General features: G+C 41.3%; 1 non-coding gene across 1 annotated transcript; it reads right to left on the bottom strand.

Moving 5' to 3' along the window:
• Nucleotides 1–4,113: 4,113 nt before the first annotated feature.
• Nucleotides 4,114–4,246, bottom strand: LOC150015339 (small nucleolar RNA SNORA72). The gene has a single exon (XR_016510214.1). It is a non-coding gene; the product is annotated as a small nucleolar RNA SNORA72 (small nucleolar RNA).
• Nucleotides 4,247–12,591: the final 8,345 nt, after the last annotated feature.

Below are 12,591 nucleotides of genomic sequence, written 5' to 3'. Positions count from 1 at the left end.
GATAAATGACCCATGGACATGGACAGTGGGGTGGGGACTGACTGTGGTAGAAGGGGTGGGCGGGGTGTGAGGAAGAGCAAGGGGGGGGGGATGGGTCAATTGTAATAGAAAAGCAATAAATAAATAAATAAATAAATAAATAAAAGGAACTATGTTGGGAAAACAGGATATACACATACAAAAGAATAAAGTTGGACCCTTACCTCATATCACATAAAAATTAACTTGAAATAGGTAAAATACCTAAATAAACTTAAGATATAAAATTATAAACCTCTTAGAATAAAATACTGTGGAAAATCTTCATGATGTTGGATTTGGCAACAATTTCATAGATGTGACACCAAAAGTACAAGCAACAAAAGAGAAATATGGATAAACAAGACTCATTAAAGTTTGTGCATCAAAGTACAACATTAAGAAAGCAAAAGGACAATGTACATAATACAAAAAAATATCTGCAATTCATATTTCTGGTAAGAAATTAACATCCAGAATATAGGGGTAAGCAAAAGTAGGTTTATAATTATCCATATGGAAAATAAAACAATAATTAATAAATAATACAAGAATAAACTTGTGTTTCACATACTTACAACTACAAACCTACTTTTCCCACCTTTGTATCAAAAACTATAACTCATCAACCAAAAAGCAAACAACCCAACTAAAAAATGGATTTGTATAGACATTTCTTCAAAGATACACACACATGGCCAACAAGCACATGAAAAGATGTCCAACATCATTTCTCATTAGAGAAATGCAAAAAGAAAAAATCATAGTGAGATATTGCTTCACATCCATTAGGGTGGCTGCCATAAAAAAAAAAAAAATTGGAAAATAACAAAAACAGATGTTAATGAGGATGTGGGGAAGTTGGAACCCTTACACATTGTTGGTGGAAATGTAAAATGGTACAGCCACTGTGGAAAATAGTTTGGCAGTTCTCCAAAATTTAAACCTACCATATGACCCAGCAATTTCACTCCTAGTTATATATCCAAAAAAAAGTTGGAAACAGGAACTCAAACAGACATCTCTACCCCAACAGCAGCATTATTCGCAATAGCCAAAAGGTGGAAATGGCACAAACGTCTATTAGGGATGAATGCATAAACAAAATGTAGTTCATGCATACGATAGAATACGATAGAATATTACTCAGCCTTAAAAAGGGTTCTGATACGTGCTACAATGTGGATGAATTTTGAAAACATTATGCTATGTAAAATAAACCGGACACCAAGAGACAAATATGGTATGATACCACTTGCATGAGATATCTAGAATAGACAAATTCACAGAAAGGAGAATAAGGGTTACTGAGAGTTGAGGGGAGGAGGGACGGAGGACATATTTTGTAATGGGTATAGTGAAATGGGTACCATGAAAAGATTTTACATATCAAAAATGGTGATGATTACATAACACTGTAAATATATTTGATGCTACTGAATTATATACTTATAAATGGTTAAAATGATAAATGTTACGTTACGCATATTTTACCAAAGGAATGAAGGCATTTTGGTATAAAAGTGCATGGCGAGGTTGAGAGTGAAGACTCTATAAGAGAAGTAACTAGAAATCAGACTAAGAACGAAGCTCACGTCACATTGTGAAGGGTTTTGATGCCGTTCTAAGGAATCAAGACTTTCTTCAATAGTCAGGAAAAGTCGCTGTAGGCCCCTGAAGAGGCTCCTAAACCTTGCAGGCCGTGAGGAGATTCCTGTGTGGAAAGACAAGCAGTGACTCTGTGGGGGATGGTTTGTTTTCCTTTGCTGCTGCAGGCCCAGGGGCATCCCTCACCTAACCCTAAACTGACACTGTTGGAAACAGGCAATGCAGTGACCACTTTCCCAGGGACCATGAAGCAAGTTTTAGGGAGAGTTAAATCCCTACCCCTGCACTGGAGTTTTTTTAAATGCTGCCAAGCTTGTAAATCTGTCCATTTCCAGGAGAGCTGTTAGCAAGCTTCAGCACAGCCAGTTGTTGGTGGCTTTTTGTCATTCTATTGCTGACACTAGTATTGCTAACACTGAGGGTTTGTTTTAAAGTTGTTGCCGTAACATAACTAAAACCGATGTGTGGATCCCACCATTATTTTAATTAAGAAAGTGCCTCAGTAAGAGTCAAGCTCCTATCTTGCTAGTTCAGCATCACTGACCCTTAATCTTTGCTTCGGCACTTTCACACTGAGTAGATTCTGGGAACCTAGCAACCCTCTATCCCTCCGCACCTGCTCCCTTCTCCGCTTATTGACTGTGATTCAAATGAGAGGCTCAGCTTTCTGATTTTGATCTCCTGTATCTCAGATTCTGTTAATACGCCTGTTCAGTTAAGAATTCGTATACTCTATTCTCAATACATGGATGTGAGTACTTAACCAAAAAGCCACCTGTGCTGTGATCCTAGAGAGCAGATGCTCCTGGTTTTTCATTTCTAATGTATTAGGTGTGTGTGTGTGTGTGTGTGTGTGTGTGTGTGTGTGTGTGTTGCCAGTGTGATTTCTGCTGCTCAAGACACCAATTCATGACCCACGGCCCTCGATTCCAAACTTCAGAGGACAACTCTAAATTCCTGAATATTGGCTCATTGAAGTGTTAAAACTTGTCATGTCTACAGGTCTGGAAAAACCCAAATTTAATTTGATCACAACACTGTTTGAGGCAGTGAGTGATCCTGACTACAGCACAGCCTCTCACCCAGGAAACTGCGTTGAGTATATGGTTGACATCATGTCGCATTTGGTTCCATATCCGAGAGTACAACCAGAAGTCGAACAGAATAGAAACCAAATGATAGAGCTTACCAAGTCTGCTTCCATCTAGAGAAAGTAAAAAGATCTTTTAAAATATACTTTTAAATGGAAACACATTTGAGATGGGGTTGGGTTTTGTGTCGTAGAAAAGAGTGGTCTGCAAACTTCCAAAGGAAGGTTTACCATGGCCATTGCCCTTGATCACTTCTCGGCTTTGATGATCTCATATCTTCTTCATCTCTGATTCTCCAACAGTTTTTCTTCTTACACCTTCCTCCTAAGTTTAAGATCTCTAACCCCATCCATGTAGGGTAAGATTCTCATGCTCCTGATTAAGACCCTCTTTTCTTTCTCCCTCTTAACACAACCTCCTCCAAGATATTAATAGTAGAAAGGTTGAAAATTTCAAAACAATCTTATAAAAAGTAAAAGTTGGTTAGATGCCAGTCTAAAAAATTTAATCTTATCAAACCAGGATGCAATGGGGCAATCAGAGTTACATTCAGTAGCGCTCTGGCTGGTGTGGCTCAGTGGATTGAGCACCAGCCTGTGAACCAAAAGGTCACTGGTTCTATTCCCAGTCAGGGCACACGCCTGGGTTGTGGGCCAGGTCCCCAGTTGGGGGCATGCAGGAGGCAACCACACATTGATGTTTCTCTCCTTCTCTTTCTCCCTCCCTTTCCCTCTCTCTAAAAATAAATAAATAAAATTGTTGTTTTTTTTTTAAAGAAAATTCAGTAGCTAACAATATTGTATTTCAAATTGAAAGATATTTTTAATGCCTTTAGACATACAAATTAGAAGGAAAGTGGGGGGGAAAGCTATTTAATGCCAGTTTTCCCTCATACTATGGGGCAAAGTCAAGCTGTCTATCTGAGGAGTTGCCATAGTGCTCATTAATATTAAAAGCAAAACCTACGGCAACCCAGTATGAAGTCACAAATGTAAATTCCCAGGAAGTCACCACCGGCTGCCCTTTGGTAATCAATCCTAAACAGTCTGTTTCTCTATAATGTGTCAGGGAGTTTTAAATTTCTTACAATAATATTGGACATTTGAGTTGAGATCTGAGTAGGCTGCACAGAAAGGCTGCTCTTTCTCAATGTTTGGTAAAAGGGGAATCCGTGTGGGTCTCTCCTCTTCACCTGGGAGTTAGTCTCACTTGAAAAGGCAGGGGCGGCAAGCCCTGCAGGTCAGTCTAGAATGAGAGCAAGAGGGGCTCGAGGAGACCATGGGGTTGGACCCTCTTATTTTATCAACAGAGAAACTGAGGTTAGAGGGAGTCAAGTGACGTGTTGAAGGCTATTCCTCTAGTTCGCATCATTTTTGTTTGTTTGTTTTTGTTTTTGTTTTATCACCAGCATTTATAAAACCAGACCCAGGGAAAGAACTTGGTCTGGGGACACATGCATGGCCTTAATATAGCGAATTTTTAGCCTGCCCTGATTATTACAAAAATCAGAACAGCGAGAATATTCGCAGTAGTTCGCATCATTTTGAAACAAGCATCCCAACTGTTCTCTTTGGTGTTGAGATGCTTTTGGGTGGAACTCTGGACTTCTCTGTGTCCAGAGCTGTATCATAATTCAGTGCATCTTGCGAGGCTCCCCTCGCAATGAAGACAATGCCTGTGGAGCTGACGCCAGCCTGGGCCCCAGGTGTCCTTTGCAGCTGTCTCCACCTCTGAGTTCTTAGTCCCAACCCCCAAAAGAAAGCATAGGCAGTGCTGTACGGAACTGACCCAGGTGGACTCTTACCTCTCTCCTGGAATGGGGTTAGAAAAAGCTGAGTTATAAAAAGAAACTTTAGGGAGTCATAAAAAGGAATTTCTATTTCTTACACTCCTGAGTTTATAGATCTTTTTTACAGCTGTGTTATGTTTTGTGACATAGTGATCGTTACTCTTGATTTTAGGCACCGGATCTGGAATCCCTGCCTTCGCCATAACTGAAACAGCACAGCCCTTCCTATTTTCCTCTTAAGACTGACTCAACAGCCCTGTTGACTCTCCACCAGCTTTGGCACCTTTGATTGGGTGAGGTTCCCTGCGGCAGCCTAGGACTGCTCAGTGCATACAGGCGATGGGCCACCCACTGAGTCACTGACAGCCCCCAGGGCCAGGACCACCCAGGGTTTCTCACTCCATCATTCTGTCACCATAAGTGTTGCCTTTCATGCTATACAATTTTAGATGATAACACCCTAACTCCTCCTCAATCAGTAGGGACAATTTCTCAGCACTTGGTAGCTGGGGTTAAGATTTGGGACCTGGGACTGGAGCTAGGAAGCACTCTCTGAGGCAGCAAGAGGGCACATCTAAGCTGTAGGGTTGGAGTTTCTGTTCTATTGTCAGAGCAGGAGCAGGAATGGAGATGGTAGGAGGACCTGGAATAGAACAGAAATAAGGAGAAGGGTCCTGTATGACTATTTTGGAGGAAACTGAAGTCATAGCAATTTGCCATTATTGGTTTTGGGAATCATATTTGAGGGTTGTTTGTTAGCACAATAGTAAAGGCAAACTGAAACAGTAGCCAAAAATACCTTTGATGCATGTAGCAGTTACAGTAATAGTAAATAATAACATGCCCCTCCTCCTGACTGCCACCATCATTGTCATCATCAGAGTAGCTACCATTTAGAGAGCTAGGTACTTTCCCAAGCACTTTAAACATATGAGATCATTTAATTCTCATAATCACCCTGAAGGAAACGGAGGCATAGAGAGGTGACCTGTCCAAGGTCATTAGCTGCTAAGTGGTGGAGTCAAGACCCAGGCAATGTGGTTCTAGAGTCCTGTTCTTCACCAGTTTGCTCCACTGCTCTCAGTGGGTCTGCAGCACACAGGACTGTGTGTCGCACAGTGGGGTGGGCTGGGCATCAGCCACGTCGCTGAGTCCATGAACAGAGGCAGCTCAGCAGTTAGGAGGCCCTGGGGGTACCGCGAGGCCACTGGGAGCCACGATCCTTTGTGGATTTGTGATGAAGCCTTTTGAAGAGAAAAAGACCACTTGACATATTTAGGTGGTAAGCACTCGATATGTGCCAAATACTGTGCTTGGCATTGGGATAAAAAAATAAAAAAGATTAACAAGATAGACACTGTCTCCACCTTTTGGAAGCTTGGGGGCAATTTTAACCCACATACTGGAAGCAGAAAGCACAAGTAATTATCAGAGCCCGGAAGGGTCGTCTCACTCAGACAGGGTGGGTCCATGGGAGCTTTCTACAGGAAGGGGGAGCCCACTGAAGATCGAGGTACAGCACGTGGAAGGGGGCAGGGGCAGGTGTCATGAAATTGTGGGGCAAGTAAGGGATAGAAACCAGATTGCTGAAAGGTGAGTGGGTTCTGCCAGGTGAAAGGTGGGGTTGAGTTCTGGAGGATTGAGGGAGAGGTGACATGAAATTTCAATACATGAAAATTTGCCCTAAAAATATCAAATGATGAAAGGTAAAGCCCAAGTCTGAATTTTCTCTAATATCTAAAACAAAAAGAAATGCCACAGACTATCTTCTTCTTAATCAATTATATTTAGCCCCCTCTCTTTTCTTTCTAACCCTCAGTAGAAAAAAAATTAATTTCAGAACCACTTAGTACTTCTCAGAACTCCCCCTGTCTTCACAGTGTGGTAGCGTCTTTCTCTTTGCAGATAATTTTCTCTGTCTCTTAATGTTTTGTGATCAGATGTGGTAGCTCCAAATCCTCTTTATCCAAATATAGCCAGGAAGCAATTTCTCAGACAGTTTAACTTTGATGGCAGGTAATTTTAATCCATTGCGAACATCTATCTGACATGGACTTGTTATCTTCATTATTTTAATTGCTCTTTAGGGCCACTTTCCGCGCCCCCCCCCCCCTCTTTCCAGGAAAGAGGGAATAGAAATTGGCAGCTTTTAATCTTATTGTGTCACGGACCAGATAATTTCTTGCTTAACAATGACATCATTTAGCGGCATACCTTAAGTGATGAAATTTGTTTGCGAAACTCTTTATCTTAATAAAAATAAAAAGAAAGAAAGTTACCTTTTTCACGGGAGGTCACCCACCTCTGTCACACTGCTGTCTGTGCTGTTCTGAACAGCTGACAGTTTCTGTTAATTTGCTTTCACTCCCAGTTCAACTTCCCATATGGAAAGCTGGAGTGATTTTTGAATAACAGCAAGTAATATCTGATGTGGCAGCAACTGGCAACTCTGACATTGAGCTTGGCTGTGGCCATTACCCAGGATTCCTCGCTTCTCCTTGAGAAGCAATTACAATTTCACAGATTGGAATTAAAATTCCCTGTGGTATACAATAGAGCAACTGACACTGTCAAAGTGATTTCAAGCTGCTAATCTCTTGCTTGGGCACGACTGAAGATAGAGCTCCTCCTCATTGAAAGGAAGGTCTGACGACTTTGAAACTTGGACCCTTTGATATGTTTTAATTCGCACTGAGGTCTCAGATACTGCCTCCTCCCAGCAAAACTTGTTAGAGCACCAGATGGTGGGAGATGGGTGTTTTCATAATGACAGAGGTGAAGTCGGGTTCAGGGGAGAAAGAAGAAGTGTTCAGACTAGGAATGAAAATAATGAAAACAGGTCCTGGCTCTTGTAGGACCCAAATGAGGAGAGAAGGAAGTAGAGGAAACTTCTGAGATGTCGCCTGGGAAGGACACAGGGCAAACACCCCTCACGGGGTTCTCTTCTCACAGCTCGGATGGGACAGCCCCCACTTTGCAAGGGAGAACCCAGAAGCAGTGTATTCCATGTGACAGAAAGCACAGTGCTTTGGCCATTAGACCTGAATCGGATTCTGGCTTCTCTTACTGAATGACCTCTCACCACACAATTTAAGCTAAAGATTCAACTTCCTTCTCTGTCACATGGGGCTCATTACACCTCCCGTGCAGGATCATGATGGATCAGTGCTCCTCACAGTGGCCTGTCCATAGTAGATGCTGATTTAATATCAGCTGTCATTAACAAACAGTCTTTGTCTCAAACCTTATGACTTATGTCACAGCCAAGTACCACTGCAGAATTGTTTACTTACTGGTTTGCTTTCAACCAAACACTTTGGAAACATACATTTATCTATTTTAAAACAAAATTTTGTATCACAAATGGAAAATGTATATCATTTGCCCTACATAGAAGATTGCCATCTTTTTAAATGAAAAAAATTTTAATGTTAATAAATTCCATTTAGCATTGCTTAAAGAAGGCTCTGGACTTGAGGCTTACAGCAGTGAGTTAGAACCCAAAACAAAGAAAAAGGACCTAAAGAAGTAAAAGAGGTGGCAGAAGCCAACTTGCCCCAGACTGAGCCTTTCCCCCGCTGAGGGCTCAGTCCCCCTTCTTAGCAGCTTCCCACCTAGTTTGTGTGTAGGGACCTGGTCAGTTTCCATTAGACAACCTGTTCCATTTCCTGCACCTCATTTTTACATTTGAAAGTAGGAAGAGACATTATCTAGCAGAAAAGTGCGGCAGCCTGTCTGAATTTTTCTTTTCTCTATAGCAGATGCTATTATAGATGTTTCCATGCCCCCTACCTTCTCCCTCTTCCTCCCAGTCCCTGCCCCCACTTCCCTCTGGCCATCACCACAGCATTGTCTGTGTCCATGGGTGATGCATGTATGTTCTTTGGCTAATCCTTTCCTCTTCTTTCATCTAGTCCCACCCCCCAAACCACCCCACCCCCATGGCTGTCTGTCTGTTCCATGCATCCATGCCTCTGTTTGTGTTGTTCGTCACTTTACCAAGTTTTTCTTTAACTTTACCCTGATACGAGTTTATGTTTGAAAACACACGGGCAAAACTCATTGTCTTTCTTTCTGATGAATAAAAGTGCAGCACCTATGGATGAGAGTTGGTGGTAATCAGTAACACCCATCCCACTCCTGAATTTCTCAGGAGTCAGGGGCCTTGATGGGGCAGAGTGGGAGACTTTCACCCAGATCCTGGCTTCATTCCCTCCTTCCTACATGCCCAGATCTGTGATACAGGCCTGAATGCTGAAGCTTCACATTCATTTTCATATTGTTCAATTACACCCTGGGTTAGTTTCGCTCTGACCAATTTTCCAAAGGAAAATTATAATGTAGTTTTTTCTCTATAGTTACCAAATCACACTGTGTGGTTTTATCATCTTATTTTTCAATTTAGTCTTTTTTCTTTTTAAAAATAAATTTTCTACAATTTCCCCTCTAAGACCATGTCCATTCTGGGAATGACAAATCTGTTTCAGCTACATTAAAAAACAAAACAATAACAACAACAAAACTAATGCAAAGATCATCTACTGGCAAAAGACCAAGGCTAGCTTTAGGGTGACAGCCTCAATATTCCTGGGACAAAGGAGGACTCTGATGGTGAGAAATTTAACTTTCTAAGGCAACCTTTCCATCTAGCTCATGTTGTCACCTCTTGGGCCGCTCCAACAGCTCACACACCCCAGGCTACCAACAAAGGCCAACCCCTTATAAAGTATGGCTTGTTCATTCTCAATCATATTACCCACAGTCTGACCCTCAAAGTGAATCCAGGGGAGAATAATTATGCAAAGGAATGGAAATATTTATGACATTGAATAAAAATCAGATTTAGAAGGGAAAAGGGATAATAAAGTCCTGCAAGAAAGCATACAAAGACAACGAAATTACTGAAATTCAGTCATAGTTGGAATGTAATCCTTGGATTCATCTTTTATGGAGAATTATCACTTAACGTCAGGCAGTGCCTTGGGCCAGTGCTTTCAGTGAGTACAGAGGCAGGACACCGTTTATTTTTCAGCTTACTTTTGGCTTACTTTTAGTGTCGAGACATTCTCTGGACTTCAGAGAGGGCTTATTTGTACTAGGGAAGGCGTTTTTGCTGACAGTTATTGCTGCCCCTACTCCACTATCTCAAGGATCTAATTGCTAAACAGAATAATGGTATCAGTGGTAACCTATAATGTAGTAAAATTCAGTCTGATTCTGTGGCTTTCATTTAATTAAGCCTCAACAGAAGTTTCCTTGGAGTAAAGACTCTAGACCCAAGTTAATATAATCACACACAAAAATTCTCTCTAAGGAATCAAAGAAGCTCATGTGGGTAAAATGTTGTTTAGGCTTATAAAATATGGTGTCCTATAAATGTCGGGCGTCAGTTGTTACATTTTCCCTTGTTCACACAGCATTTCCTTCGGTTATGGAGAGAATAGCTTGATTTAGCGCCACAGTTCAGCGATGCTGCAGGAGATCATGGGAGGGGCCCTGACACTGCCCCTCGGAATCCTCCCTCCTGTTGGCTAGAACCCACCTTTTATTTTTAAGCTAAGGTGAAATTCATATAACATAAAATTAACCATTTTAAAGTGAACATTTCAGTGGCATTTAATACATCCACAATGTTGTGTGGTCACGACCTCTATTTCCAAAACATTTTCATCACAAAGACAGAAACTCTACACTCATTAAGCAAAAACTCTTCATTCTCTCTTCCCCCAGCCCCTGGTAACTTCTATTCTTCTTTTCATCTCTATGAATTTGTCTATCCTACATACCTCATATAAATGAAATCATACAATATTTGTCTTTCTGTGTCTGGTTTATTTCACTTAGCATACCGTTTTTAATCCTTGTTGTAACATGTATCAGAACTTTATAACTTTTATGGCTGAATAATATTCAATTGTGGTATATACCACCTTTTGCTTACCCATTTATCGGTTGATGGATGTTTGGGTTGTTTCCCTCTTTTGGCTCTTGTGACTAGTTCTGCTACGAATGTGCATGCATTTGCTTGAGTCCCTGTCTTCCATACTGTTGGGTCCATACATGGGAATGGAAGTGCTAGGTCATATGCTGATTCTATGTTTGACTTTTTGAGGAACTATCAGACTGCTTTCCTAGAAGTCCACCTTTGGCAACTTGTTCTGTAGCATTCCTATTTCCTTAGATCCTCTGAACAATTTGCGATAAAAATTTCCAAATATATCCGAAAGTTTAGAGTACAACAAATCACACGTACCTACCACTCATCTTCAGTAGCCACCAACCTTCTGCCACACGTGTTTCATCTATTTCCCTACACCCACTGCCCACTTTTAAACCTTGCTGGAGCATTTTAAAACAAATAGCAGACATCACGAAACCCCCCCCCCCCAACTTAAGTGTACAGCTAAAAATAAGGAGCAGCATCTTCTTATATAACTCCCAGAGCAAAATTAACACTATCAATATAGTCTGTGTTTACATTTCCCCAACAGTCTTAAGATATTGTGTGGCCTCTGATATGTGTGCATCAGGATCCAAACAAGATCCATTGTGTTTAATTAGTTTACATTGGTAATGACTGTAAAGTCGGTTTTTATTTCTTTTCTTTTTATTTATGTTGTTGTCTTGTGAAAGAAAACAAGTTAGGTGTCTTATAGAATTTCCCCATTCTGAAATAGACTAATTGTTTTCCATGTGGTATTGTTTATAACCTCTACTAAATTAAGCATTTAACTTACATGGTAGCAATATAGCCAATTTCTATAGCTGTCCTCTCAAGTTTTAACACCAATGATAGAAATAACCTGAAATAGTTTTGTACAACTGCAGATTCCTGGCCCTGTGCCCCTGACTCCCACTTTCTTGAACCCCCTCCCCACCTGTCTGAGGGGGTCTGGGATGAAGTGCAGAGATGCTCATGCCAGCAAGCTCCACAGGGAGTTTGGGTGTCAGCGGCTCCCTCTACAAGATAGAATCATGGTGATGGAGTTTATCAGCTTACCGTCATTCCATGATAAGAGGAACAGCTCTGTTCTGCTGAAGGACATCCAAAAAAGTGTCCTAGGAGCCCAGCGGAGAAGAAAAAAACATTTCACCCTCTTCACAGTTTGGCCAACTTTGGCCAGCTCAGCTAGAGATCATTCTGGCGATGTGCTAACCAACCAGGGGCCTACCGACTTGGGGCGGAGGCCCTCTTTGGGAGAAGTCACCATGCACAGCCCACACTAATGGAGTAGGGAGTCCCACCCCAACTGCCTGAAAACAGCATTTGTGTGAAGAACTGAGGGCTCTTCTCCTGGAATTCTTTCTCCCCATTTGTTTATTTACTCAGTAATTTATATCAGTATGGGTTCATGGATACTTATTTTATATTTTGGGCAATAATCCAATACTGTTTTATTTATTTTCCTGCTCAAACCGTCCAGCTCTGGCCTCTGGGAGTTCCTTCAGCTGGTTCCTGTCTCTCTGATGTACTTCTGTAGGTGTGGTGTTTTGGTGGTGCTTGTTCCTGTTGTTGTTTTGTTCTGAGCACTTCCTTACTTTCTGGGACTGAAAATTGCTCCAGGCTTATTTTGCATATTTCTTGTCCCAGGCAGAATCAGCCATTTCCCCAAGGAGTCCTGGTTCCGTTTGTTAGAGAATGGCATTTAAAACCAATACCTGGGTGCTAAGTATGCCCATTGCTGTGGGGCTGTCATTGCTTTTAGATACTCTCAGCCGACAGAACAAAGAAATATATGTGTAGACTACTACACCCTCTGTAAATGAATTTCTATAAATATTTCTGTATGTAATAATATGTATCTATATTAAACTAAAAAGTAGGAGTTCATGCTCATGTCTTCAACTCTAAACTATTACTGCATGTATTATTCAAGACTCCTCTCCTTGCTTATATGTAAATTCTCACTCCAGCAGTGAGAAACCTGGCTCCCACCACCTATTAACTATCCATTAACCTAACTGTTCTGTTGCAGGATACACTTACAGCAGTGTCAGAATTGTTAGCCTGTACCACTGTGGGACGCCACTTTATCAACCGGAGTTCAGTTCTTAGTTTTAAAGAAACCACTCGTTTATACAGTT

Source organism: Furipterus horrens, unplaced genomic scaffold, assembly GCF_987537825.1.
Source record: "Furipterus horrens unplaced genomic scaffold, mFurHor1.1.pri manual_scaffold_3, whole genome shotgun sequence".
NCBI classification, from domain to species: Eukaryota; Metazoa; Chordata; class Mammalia; order Chiroptera; family Furipteridae; genus Furipterus; species Furipterus horrens.
This window is presented reverse-complemented; position numbering and strand designations above follow the sequence as displayed.